The sequence below is a fragment of the Bos grunniens genome, chromosome 19 (assembly GCF_055505025.1).
Source record: "Bos grunniens cultivar Pamir isolate PY7600 chromosome 19, Bosgru_T2T1.0, whole genome shotgun sequence".
In the NCBI taxonomy this organism is placed as follows: Eukaryota; Metazoa; Chordata; class Mammalia; order Artiodactyla; family Bovidae; genus Bos; species Bos grunniens.
Genome location: NC_141183.1, coordinates 57,183,351 through 57,196,252, shown reverse-complemented (window position 1 = coordinate 57,196,252; position 12,902 = coordinate 57,183,351). Strand labels below are relative to the sequence as shown.

The window sequence follows — 12,902 nt, the reverse complement described above, 5'->3', positions numbered from 1 at the left end:
CCTCAAGAAACAAGAAAAACATAAAATAGACAACCTAACATTACACCTAAAGCAACTGGAGAAAGAAGAAGGAAAAAAAATTAGTAAAAGGAAATAAATCATAAAGATCCAAGCAGAAATAAATGAAAAGGAAATGAAAGAAACAATAGTAAAGATTAATAAAACTAAATGCTGGTTCTTTGAAAAGATAAACAAAATTGACAAACCCTTAGCCAGACTCATCAAGAAAAAAAGAGAGAAGAATCAAATCAACAAAATTAGAAACAAAAAAGGAGAGGTTACAGCAGACAGTACAGAAATACAAAGGATTATAAGAGACTATTATGAACAACTATATGGCAATAAAATAGATAACTTGGAAGAAATGGACAAATTCTTAGAAAAATTCTATCTTCCAAGACTGAACCAGGAAGAAATAGAAATTATGAACAGCCCAATTACAAACACTGAAATTGAAGCTGTGATCAAAAATCTCCCCAAAATCAAAAACCCAGGACCAGATGGCTTCAAAGAAGAATTCTATCAAACATTTAGAGAAGAGCTGGTGCCTATCCTTCTAAATTGCAGAGGAAAGAACACTTCCAAATTCATTCTACAAGGCCACCATCACCGTGATACCAAAATCAGACAAAGACAACAAAGAAAAAAGAGAACTACAAGCCAATATCACTGATGAACATAGATGCAAAACTCCTCTACAAAATTTTAACAAACAGAATTCAGCAATGCATCAAAAAGTTCATACAGCATGATCAAGTTGGGTTTATTCCAGGAATGCAAGCATTCTTCAATATATGCAAATCAATCAATGTGATACACTATGTTAACAAATTGAAAGATTAAAAACCATATGATCATCTTAATAGATGCAGAAAAAGCCTTTGACAAAATTCAGCACCCATTTATGATTAAAACTCTTCAAAAAACGGACATAAAAGGAAACTACCTCAACTTAGTAAAGGCAGTATATGATAAGCTGACAGCAAACATTATTCTCAGTGATGAAAAACTGAAAGCATCCCCCTAAGATCAGGAACAAAACAAGGGTGTCCACTTTTACCACTATTATTCAACATAGTTCTGGAAGTCCTAGCTACAGCAATCAGAGGAGAAAAAGAAGTCAAAGGAATCTAGATTGGAAAAGAAGAAGTAAAGGTCTCACTGTTTGCACAAGACATGACATAGTGCATAGAAAACCCTAAAGAGAGTATCAGAAAATTACCAGAGCTAATCAGTTAATTTCACAAAGTGGCAGGATCCAAAATCAGTACTCAGAAATCACTTGCATTTCTATATACTAACAATGAAATATCAGAAAGAGAAATTAAGGAGTCAATCCCATTCACCACTGCAACAAAAAGAATTAAATATCTAGGAATAAACTTACATAAGCAGAGAAAAGAACTATACACAGAAAACTATAAAACACTAATGAAAGAAATCAAAGACTAAATAAACAGATGGAGTGATATTCCATGTTCCTTGGTAGGAAGAATCAATATTGTGAAAATGGCAATACTGTCAAATGCAATCTACAGATTTAATGTGATCCCTACCAAATTACCAAGGGCATTTTTCACAGAAACAGAACAAAAAAGTTCACAATTCTTATGGAAACACAAAAGATCCTGAATAGCCAAAGCAGTCTTGAGAAAGAAGAATGGAGTTGGAGGAATCAACTTTCCTGACTTCAGATTATTCTGCAAAGCTACAGTCATCAAGACAGTATGGTACCGGAACAAAAACAGACATATGGACCAATGGAACTAGATAGAAAGCCCAGAAATAAACCCATGCACCTATGGGTACCTTATTTTTGGCAAAGGAGGCAAGAATATACAATGGGGCAAAGAAAACCTCTTCAATAAATGGTATTGGGAAAACTGGACAGCTACATGTAAAAGAATGAAATTAGAACACTTCCTAACACCATACACAAAGATAAACTCAAAATGGATTAAAGACCTAAATGTAAGACTAGAAACTATAAACTCTTAGAGGAAAACATAGGCAGAACACTCAATGACATAAATGAAAGCAAGATCCTCTATGACCTACTTCCTACAGTAATGGAAATAAGAACAAAAGTAAACAAGTGGGACCTGATTAAGCTTAAAAGCTTTTGCACAGCAAAGTAAACTAAAAGCAAGGTGAAAAGACAGCCCTCAGGATGGGGGAACATAACAGAAAATGAAACAACTGACAAAGGATTAATTTTCAAAATATACAAGGAGCTCATACAACTCAATGCCTGAAAAACAAACAACCCAATCAAAAAGTGAGAAAAAGACCTAAACAGACATTTCTCCAAAGAAGACATACAGATGGATAACAAACACATGAAAAGATGCTCAACATCACTCATTATTAGAGAAATGCAAATCAAAACTAGAATGAGATATCACCTCACACTGGTCAGAATGGCCATCATCAAAATGTCTAAAAACAATAAGTGCTGGAGAGGGTGTGGAGTAAAGGGAATGCTCTTTCACTGTTGGTGGGAATGTAAATTGATACAGCCACTATGGAAGACGGTATGGAGATTCCTTAAAAAACTGGGATTAAAACCACCATATGACCCAGCAGTCCCACTCCTAGGCATAAACCCTGAGGAAACCAAAATTGAAAGAGACACATGTATCCCATTGTTCATTGCAGCACTATTTACAATAGCTAGAACATGGAAGCAACCTAGATGTCTCAACAGATGAATGGGTAAAGAAGTTGTGATACATATACACAATGGAATATTACTCAGCCATAAAAAGGAACACATTTGCATCAGTTCTAATGAAGTGGATGAATCTATAACCTGTTATACAGAGTGAAGTGAGTCAGAAAACGAAAGTTAAATACTGTATTCTAACACATATATACGGAATCTAAAAAATGGTTCTGAAAAATTTATTTACAGGGCAACAATGGAGAAACAGACATAGAGAACAGACTTATGGACCTGGGGAGAGGGGAGGAGGAGTTGAGATGTATGGAGAGAGTAACATGGAAACTTACATTACCATATGTAAACTTGACAGCCAATGGAATTTGCTGTATGGCTCAGGAAACTCAAACAGGGGCTCTGTATCAACCTAGAGGGGTGGGATGGGGAGGGATATGGGAGGGAGGTTCAAAAGGGAGGTGATACATGTATAGCGATGGCTGATTCATGTTGAGATTTGACAGAAAACAGCAAAATTCTGTAAAGCAATTATCCTTCAATAAAAAATAAATAAATTAAAAAATATATACATATTTGTGCTGCCACCCTGTCTTGAACCCCATCCTTGCATGAAGATCACACCAGGTGGCTATTAATCAACCAAAGCTTTTATTATCATTGGGCCTTGGAAAACCTTGACAGGCAAGGTGACTTTTAGGAAGGTTTTGGACATTCCAGATCCTTGGACGTAACACCATACCAATACCTGTGTGAATCATGAGTTGAACCAGGGCAATGCCAAGTAGAAGTCAATTCTTGCCTGGTCTTCCAACTGGTCTTTAACATCAGAATCAACACCTGTGGGCAGAAGGAGAATTCTAACAGGCTCTCAGTGTGAGTACTTTGTTACCTGACAAGCTCACCGCTCCCTGACACTATTTTGGAAAACTATTTTACTGTTCATGGAAACCATGCAAATGGTTATTGTTTTGTAAGAAAGGGAGAATCCCTGTGAATATGAACTTTTACATTTTACCCTGGGACTTTTAATGTGTTGCTAATACACAAAAAGGCTTAGAAATATAACATAGCTACCTCATCTTATATAAATATATACATCTTATACAAATATAATAGCTACCATTTAATGTAGGAAGCAGATCCTTCTATAGCTGCCTTTGGATTTTCTGAATATACCTTCATAAGAAGAATACACAAGAATATTGCTTCATGACCCATTTGGCAATCTTTCAGAATTTATTGTTTGCCTGTGTTTTCCTAAGCCCTGATGAATAAGACAAAGCTCCTGTCTTTCACAAGCTTTAAGACAAGAGACACTTTCAATGTTATGTAGATCTGAGTTCCTGACCTATACTTTTTTCTCATTCAGAAATGTCTTTTAACATTTCTTCCACAGTAGTCTGCTGCTGATGGACTCCCTCAGTTTTTATTTCTTCACTTTTGAAGGACAGTTTCATTGGATGTAGAGTTCTAGGTCAGTGGCTTATTTCTTTCAAAATGTTCTGTATTCCACCCCACACTCTTTTAGCAGGGTGGTTTCTGATAGGATGTCTGCTATAATCCTCATCTGTATTCCTCTATTGATAAAGTGCTCCCCCATCCTCCTCCCCTATCTAGCTTCTTTAAAGATTTTCTTTTTCTTTTTGGTTTTCTGAATTTGTATATGAAATATTTAAGTTTTGTGGGGGTTTTTTTTGGTATTTATTTTCTATGGTGTTCTAAAGATTGACAGATTTAGTTTGAAGGGTGGTCTGAACTTAAATCATAAAGTCCCATGTGATTCAGAATACAGTACAATATATTTAGAACTTATGCCAGAAAGATTCTTTTCTTACAGGTGGAAATGCAATGTGACTAGTAATTCACATCTTTCTCAGGTTATATGTTTTAAAAGTAATGGTGGCAATGGTTTAAAGCAGAGATTGCCAACTTTTTTTTCTGTAAAAGCCACATAGAAAATATTTTGGGCTTTACAGGCTATAAGGCAAAATGGAAGTTATTTTGTATTGACTTATATAACTGCTTAGAAATGTAGAAAACATTCTTAGCTTGTGGACTGTTTAAAAATAATCAGCATGACAGATTTAGTAACCTCTGGTCTAAAGTATAATTTTGACGCTTAATTGTTCTAGGATTTTAAGATTTATGAACCTAAAACCCTAGCTGAGTCTCAGCTTCCCCATCTATACACTGGAGATAAATCTTGCTCTTCCAAATTTGTCCAGAGATCTAATGAGAAGATGTTTTGAAGCACCTAATTAATTAAATGGCCTTTGTCTGTGAGCTGTAGATAGGGTGATCTATATCCCAGTATATCCATTACAGGTTTAGTTTACCCTTGCCTTGGTGGAAAAAAAAAATTATAACACCTCTCTCACTAAAATGAGTTATGGTTGGAATGACAAAATATAAATTATCCTTGCTATAACTGTGTGCATTTCAGTGGATTATTATTAGGTTGGTGCAAAACATAATTGTGGTTTCATACCATGTATTTTAAATCTTTATAACTAGGTTCAAACACATCTTTATTAATCAAAACAGGAATCATTGCAATCAACACATTTTTGCCAACAAGAGAAAAGACAGGTATACCTGTGGCAGATTCATTTCGATATTTGGCAAAACTAATACAATATTGTAAAGTTTAAAAATAAAATAAAATTTAAAAAAATAAAATAAAAAAATAAAAATAAAAATCCAAGCTTTGGATTTTAAAGAACTCTAGAAAGCATTTTCTGCCTCTCGCTGGTTGTGAAAGCATTTTCCCTGCAAAAAGTTGTTGAGATGCTTGAAGAAGTGGTAGCTGGTTGGCAAGAGGTCAGATAAATATGGCAGATGAGGCAAAACTTCGTAGACGAATTCATTCAGCTTTTGAAGCATTGGTTGTGTGACATACAGTCAGGAGTTGTCATGGAGAAGAATTAGACCCTTTCTGTAGACCAATGCTGGCTGCAGGCATTGCAGTTTTTGGTGCATCTCATCTATTTGCTGAGCATACTGCTCAGATGCAGTGTTTTTTCCAGGATTCAGAAAGCTACAGTGGATCAGACCAGCAGCAGACCTCCAAACAGTGACCATGACCTTTTTTTGGTGCAAGTTTGGCTTTGAAAAATGCTTTGGAGCTTCTTCTCATTTCAACCACTGAGCTAGTTGTTGCCGGTTGCCCTATAAAGTCCACTTTTCATTGTACATCACAATCTGATTGAGAGATGGTTCATTGTTGTTGCATAGAATTAGAGAAAATGACTCTTCAAAATGACAATTTTTTTGTAATCAGCTCATGAGGCACCAAGGTTTTTCACCTTTCCAATTTGTTTCAAATGTTGAATAACCATAAATGGTGAATATCAAGTTCTTGGGGAACTTCTTGTGTAGTTGTAACAGGATCAGCTTTGATGATTCTCCCAATTGGTCACTGTCAACTTCTGATGGCCAGTCATTGCACTCCTCATCTTCAAGGCTCTTGTCTCCTTTTCAAAACTTCTTGAACCACCACTGCACTGTACATTCGTTAGCAGTTCCTAGTCCAAATGCTTTGTTAATGTTGTGAGTTGTCTCTGATGCTTTATGACCCATTTTGAACTTGGATAAGAAAATTACTCTAATTTGGTTTTGATCTAACATCATTTTGCTAGTCTAAAATAAATATTAAATAAACAGCAAGTAATAAGTCATTAGCAAAAAACATAAAGTGAGAAATGCACATTAAAATGATGTATAATATAACCACATTTATATAAGAATGTATTCCAATACAAAGGGAAATTTTCAACAATGCAAAACAGCAATTACTTTTGTCTCAACCTAATATTTATCTAATAATATGTTGGGAGAAGTTAGTGACTTTTGGAGGCAGGATAATAAACTTTGAACTCTACTGTCACATCACTGGCTTCAGGTTCAAGTTCTGTTGTAACTAATGAACTTCAAGCCAAGTGTGTTATGAAACTTGGGTAAGTTTCATAACATATATATATATATATATATATATATATATATAATTAAAAGCTTTGAAGATTTATTAACTACCGTAAAATACATTAATTTAAAGTGTTGCGATTCAATGGTTTTTAGTAAATTTATGGAGTTATGCAACATTCACCAGAGTCTAATTTTGGAACATTTGTGTAACCTCCAAATAAATGTCTTGCTCATTTTCAATCTCTTTTTGTTCCCATTCCTAATCTCAGACAAACACCAAGCTACTTCCTGTGTTTACAAATTAACTTTTCTAGGAATTTCTCAGAACTTCCTTAAACCTCAATTTTGTTGTCTTTAAATGGGTTTACTAATGGTCCACATCTCATGTTTTCATTGTGCAGATTAAGTAGGGTGACCCTTGTAAAGCACTCAGCCCAGGCTCTGGTATTCAGTAAGCACTCAATAAGCATTTGCTATTAGTGTTATCTTTGCCAGCTCTCTACAGTCCTTCAGTATTAAACTTGCTGTGTGTTTTGAAGAGATATCAAACACTGAATCAGATTTAGTCACCTGTCTTTCTTCTTACAGTCATGGTACACACTTCCCAGTGGCAGCTACAGCTTTGACACCTGCAATTAGGAGTGTTTCCCCTTGATGAAAAAATGTTTGATTTTCATACCTTCTGAGCCTGTTACTCTTGCCCCAGAGGGCTAGTGTTGGAAATCTCCCAAAGTAGTGGGTTGAGGAGACTTCCTGGCCCCTGAAGAATGGAAATGAACTCTTCTGTTAAAGGCAAAGAAAATTCAGTGCACATTTGATGTGTACTGATAGGATTAGAAAGATGTGATTCATCAGGGCTGTCTTATGGTTAGTGATATAAATGCGGATAAATACCAAAATTAAAGCAAATGAGAGATGACTTTCTCCAGGTCAAGTGGCAGGGTATAGGGGCAGTGGGGGTTACTCCTCTGTATGAAGTACTGTCATGTGGGAATTGCAAATGTCATATACAAATGTTATGATATTTGGATATTTGTCATATGTAAATGCATTGGCTCTTATAGACTTTATTCTGCTTTAGGACAAGTAACTGTACAATTGTCAGTAGTGTTTCACTAATGTTAATATTAGAGTTAATATTAACTCTAGTATGTTAATATTTAGGGTATTTATCTATAAAGTTTTTAACAGTACTTTTTAACAGTACTTTAGTGTAATATCAGATAAAAAACAAACCTGGACTTAACAAGGAAAGACTTTCATTCAAAGGATTATTGCCAAGGGTTGGGGTTTTTTTTTTTTTTACACAAAATTCACATTTTATTTAGGTTGAAATAAACTATACAAAATTGATTTTCTTCACCAAAAATAACAGCAATATTTTCTGTATTATTCCTAGATAAACTACAAAACACTTATTTTTGTAGGCTTTCTAGGCTTTGCTTGTAAATCAAGATGAGGCAGTAGATACAGTCATGGAAAAAACCAGAAGAAAACAGACAAATCAGCTGTCAGTATCCATGGCCTCTGATCCTTTCTTGACCATGAAATTGAAGTGTTCAACATATACCTGCCAAAAAGCTTATGAAGACGTAGGCTCAATAAAGGAATGTAAACAGCAATACCAGATGTGGAACAATGGCAGGCTCTTCCATTCAAATTTTAACTTCATTTGATAGAGAGAAAATCTACACTGAAATCCTTGTTGGACAAGCTTACACATTTCTCTTAGAGTCTGATAATTTTCTTAACTGTCCTTTACAGATTTTTAATAGCATACTTATAACTCCTACTATTCAAAAGTCAGTCATGAGCTTCACTGTAACATTTTACAAAATGCATTCCTTCCTCCCATACCTCCTCTAATTTTATTTTTTCAAAGATTCGATAACTTAATACCTGACAATTTGATCCACAGTGATAAACGTAATGTCTAAAATCACTTAACTAAAACAATTCCAAAGTGCCATTAGCAGAGATCACATAAAACTGTAATATGGTACTTTCAATGCTATCTTCTGGAAGAACAGTTAGGTCTCCAAAGCATGGGCATTTGAACAGGCCATTTAAACAGGCAGATTATCAATGACTAATATACTCAATGGGAGGCCTACAGATCAAGATATTCAGTGATTAAGTGGCCTACCCTTACAACTTTTCTGTAAGATATTTTAAAATTTCTTACATTTTTTTTTCAAATATCAAATATAAGAGAAAGTCTCGGTTAAAAGTCTCTTAGGTATTTTCAATGGTTTCTGAATTATCTGTAGGAAGCTCTGACTTACTTGTATACAGTTTGATATATGTATCCACCATTAAATCCAAATCGTGTTTTATATCAAAATTTATGTTAAGCAAAGCCAAGTTACTTGATCTTTGATCTGTTAAAGTGTTCCTCAGGTATGCTTTGAGATGCTTTCGCCCATTTTCATAGCATTCATTCTCAACTTTCATCACAGGAAGAATACATAGGACCTTCAGCAATGCATAAACATTAGGAAAAAACTTGATGTCTGGTAGATGAAGGGCTTCATAAATAGTGGATGGAAGTTCTATATCTTTCCCTCTGTGTTTCCATTTAATTCTCCAACAATGCAGCTCAGCAGAGAGTGTGTCAGGATTAGGTAAGTCACTTCGGTACATGTCAGCATGGTGCTCCTCTGATGTATTGAATTTGAGCTGTCCCATGACAGAGGGTACCAGGGATAAGCATTTAAGCGCTTTGAGGTGCTGTTCTGAGAATATATCTTTCAGTTCCTGAATAATGTGTTCCACAGTTGGAACACTTAGAGTTTCTTTGTAGTAACTCTCAGAGGTTAGCTGAGATTCCAGGTTACTGTGCTGAGCTCTGCGAAATTTCCCTGGGAGTTTCATCTGAATATCAAGTTTGGTTGCCAAATTTGTGGCTTCCTCAAACCAAAATTCATGATAAACTTCAATATTTTCCATCACTTCATTTAGTGAATGTAATACTGCAGTCAAGCTACTGGCTGCAAAAAAGACATCAGAGGTTTGCCCCTGAAGATTTTTCCCAAAAGCTCTTGTAAAAGATAAAACATTTTTAAGAACAACAATGGTAACGATGAAATCAAAATCTGTTACCGCACTACACAGCACAAATGCTCGGCCAGCTATACAGTTATTCCATCTAACATTTGTGTCACTATTTATACCATCTAAACATAAAACAAGTGCTTGTAGGAGGTCCACTAAGATTTCAAAAGCATCATGCCTGCCTGTCCACTGAGAATGGCAAATTTCCTTCAGTTCTTTGCCCCTTTCTTCATTGTTCTGAAAGAGGAGAGAAATTACATTTTCAAGCTCTAAAAGCAGTTGTGGTGATCGATGAAAAAAAGAACAAACTTCCTCAATTGTTCCTAATGCAACAGATACTCCCATAACAGGCACTGATTTTGCCAACCACATATTTAAGGCACAGGAAGAGCAGAGTGTGTAGATAGCTTGGGGATATTTCTCTAAAAGTCTAGAAGCAACAACTTTCATTTTGGATGAAAATCCACTAGATACAATGTAAGCCGGGCCACGACAGTACTCCATGTTTAATCCCCATTTCTCAGTTATTGTAGTGTGAAATTTCACAGCCAAAATTTCTGCATCAGCTTCGTAAGGCAGGAAGCCTACAAATTCCTCTCTCAGGTTGTGAGCTTCGTCGACAAACCTCACCAACACCGGCAGGTGCTCTTCCCCTGCTATGTCCACCACATCATCAGTGATGATGGAGAAGAAGTGAGAATCTCTCACTTCCCTGAGGGTTTCTTCCCGAATGCAGCTCTCACAGATCTCCAGCATCTGTTTCTGCTGTGTTTTGGAACAGAACAATGTGTTAACTGCTGTTGTCTCAAAGCGCTTTCTCAGAACCTCTTCACCAGAATTGATCCGGCACTCTAGCAGTGCTTGAAAGTTATCAGGAGTAAAAAGACCTTCTGGGATTTCATCAGTTTCATGTCCATCCAGAGGTATGTTTTGTTTTCCCGTAAGAATCAAAATTTCAAATAAAGATTTTAAATATTCCTTGTTTTCCTTCTCTCCAAGAGTTAAAGGTAAAATGTCTTCATCCTGCTCTTCACCCACTTCTTCTGCACTGGGATTCTGAGCATTGCTGTTGTTTATTTCCTTATGTTTTGGTTCCTGTTCAGAAGTTTCATCAGTTTTTTTCTGTTTCAGTGTCCTGATTTCATCTTCACTCAATTCTTTTATTCGTTTTCTGTGTCTACTATGTGGATTATTCAAATGGCTGGTAAGATCGAATATTGTTCGTATGGCATTATCTCGGAGAACTGTCCTGTAAGGACTAGTTCTGCAGATCAAAGAAGTTTCAAAGTGTTTGGCACACAGTCGATAATGTTTATTTAGTTGATCAGGTGTTTTATCTTCTAAGTCTGCTCTCCTACAGTTCTCCACCCACTTCTGGCATCTGGTCGGATCCCGCGGGAACCTGAAGAAGGCCAGGTCCGACTGCGTGCTCTTCCGCGTGCAGTTGGGGGCCGCGCAGAAGTTCGGCATCGTTGTCTGCCAGCCGGCCGACCCAGCCCTCACCTCCCCGCCTCCTCAGGGCAGCCCGCCCGCCCGTCGGGGCCGGGGAGGGGAGCCAGGCCGGCCGGCCGGGCCGTGAGAGCCGGTTCGCTGGGGGGGTGGGGCGGGCAAGAAGCCGGGGGGGTTATTATAGTAGGTAGAATTGTTGCTGTTCAGTCACTCAGTCATGTCCGACTCTTTGTGACCCCATGGACTGCAGCATGCCAGGCTTCCCTGTCCTTCACCATCTCCTGAAACTTGCTCAAACTCATGTCCATTGAGGCAGAATACTTTGACCATAAAATCTGTAGGTGTCTCAGGAGTGAGGCAGAAAGGTATTTTTTACAGACAGGAGTCAACAAAACTGAAGTCATGTGTGGGGAAGTGATATGAAGGTGGCCTGACTGGAGAATAGAAAAGAGATTTTTGTTGCCTGGAACCAGTTTATTTTTAGAAGTATCTAGATGCTGCTCAGGCTGAGCTTGATCAAGTTTAGGGATCTGAAGGAAGGAAATATGTTTAACCAGTTTGGTTATCAAGCATTTTGTTCTGATTGATCATTGGAGTAAACTGTTTCGGTGATCATTTATGGGACAATGAAAGGAAATTTGGAGGTGCTGTGTCTGGCCTTGTGATAGGTGAATAAGACATGTGTGTGTGTATGAGTCTCATCTAAATCATGGGGAGAAAGGTGGCTTTTTTGTGGTAAGCTGTTTTCTGGAACACAAAGATAGTGAGTGTTTCATACCTCTACTCTTTTCCAGGATCACAGAACTGAAGTAAAATTCATTGTCAGTAGGACTACTCAAAATAATTAGGATTGCTTTTTAGTTACAAGTAAAGGAAAACTGGATTAACAATGACTTTATAAAATGAGGTTTATTTTTTTCACCTAATAAGTAGTTAGAGGTCACCAGTTGCTAGCATTGGATCACCTGACCAGTATGGCTAGTAAAACTCTTTGAATCTTTTTAGTCCACATCCTCTTTGCTGTCTCTTAGCCACAGAATAGCTATTGTAGTTGTTAATGTCCTGTATGTATTCCAAACAGGAAGGAGGTGTCATATGGGCTTCCCTGGTGGCTCAGCTGGTAAAGAATCCATCTGCAATGCAGGAGACCTGGGTTTGATCCCTGGGTTGGAAAGATCCTCTGGAAAAGGGAACAGCTACCCACTCCAGTATTTTGGCCTGGAGAATTCCATGGACTGTATAGTCCATGGGGCCGCAAAGAGTTGAACACGACTGAGTGACTTTCATTTTTGCCTTCACCGGCATAGGAGACAGGATAGTTATTAACTATGCACATGGCCATAGGGATTCTCTAGCAAGAAAGATAGTATATACTCTAACAAATATTCTGTTTCTTCTGCTAATTGTGTTATACTCTTCATACTAATTCTCTACTATTGAATAATTCATTAACTATTTGAAGTATAGGGAATTAAATACCCTATAAATAGAGTATTAGAAAATCATGCGATGTGTTTTACTTTAGATAAAGAAATTGAGTCATTCTTAGAACTGGTCTTTTGGAGGAGCCTTAGGACAAGCCAAGAACCCCTTGAATAAGCTTGTTTGGAGTCACTGAAATGTTAGTATGCTTGGAAAAGTATCTTCAACAGGTGTTGCAGAGCTTACATATCAATACTTTGCAAGAGACTTACACATCAATACTAAAAACATTGACCAAATAAAACTAAGGTTTATGCTCTTTTCCTATTAAATGTTTTTGTAGAAACAGTGGTACCCAATACTGATAAGATGC

The 12,902-nt window shown here is 36.9% G+C and overlaps 1 protein-coding gene and 1 pseudogene across 2 annotated transcripts in view; one reads left to right on the top strand and one right to left on the bottom strand.

The window, feature by feature from the left end:
• Nucleotides 1-12,902, top strand: part of LOC147352764 (phosphatidylcholine transfer protein-like) — a 35,936-nt gene that overhangs the window by 6,675 nt on the left and 16,359 nt on the right. The gene's annotated exons all lie outside the window — the stretch shown is intronic.
• Nucleotides 7,895-11,254, bottom strand: LOC147352765 (52 kDa repressor of the inhibitor of the protein kinase pseudogene; annotated as a pseudogene). Its single transcript, XR_015146954.1, has one exon. The product of XR_015146954.1 is annotated as a 52 kDa repressor of the inhibitor of the protein kinase pseudogene (transcript).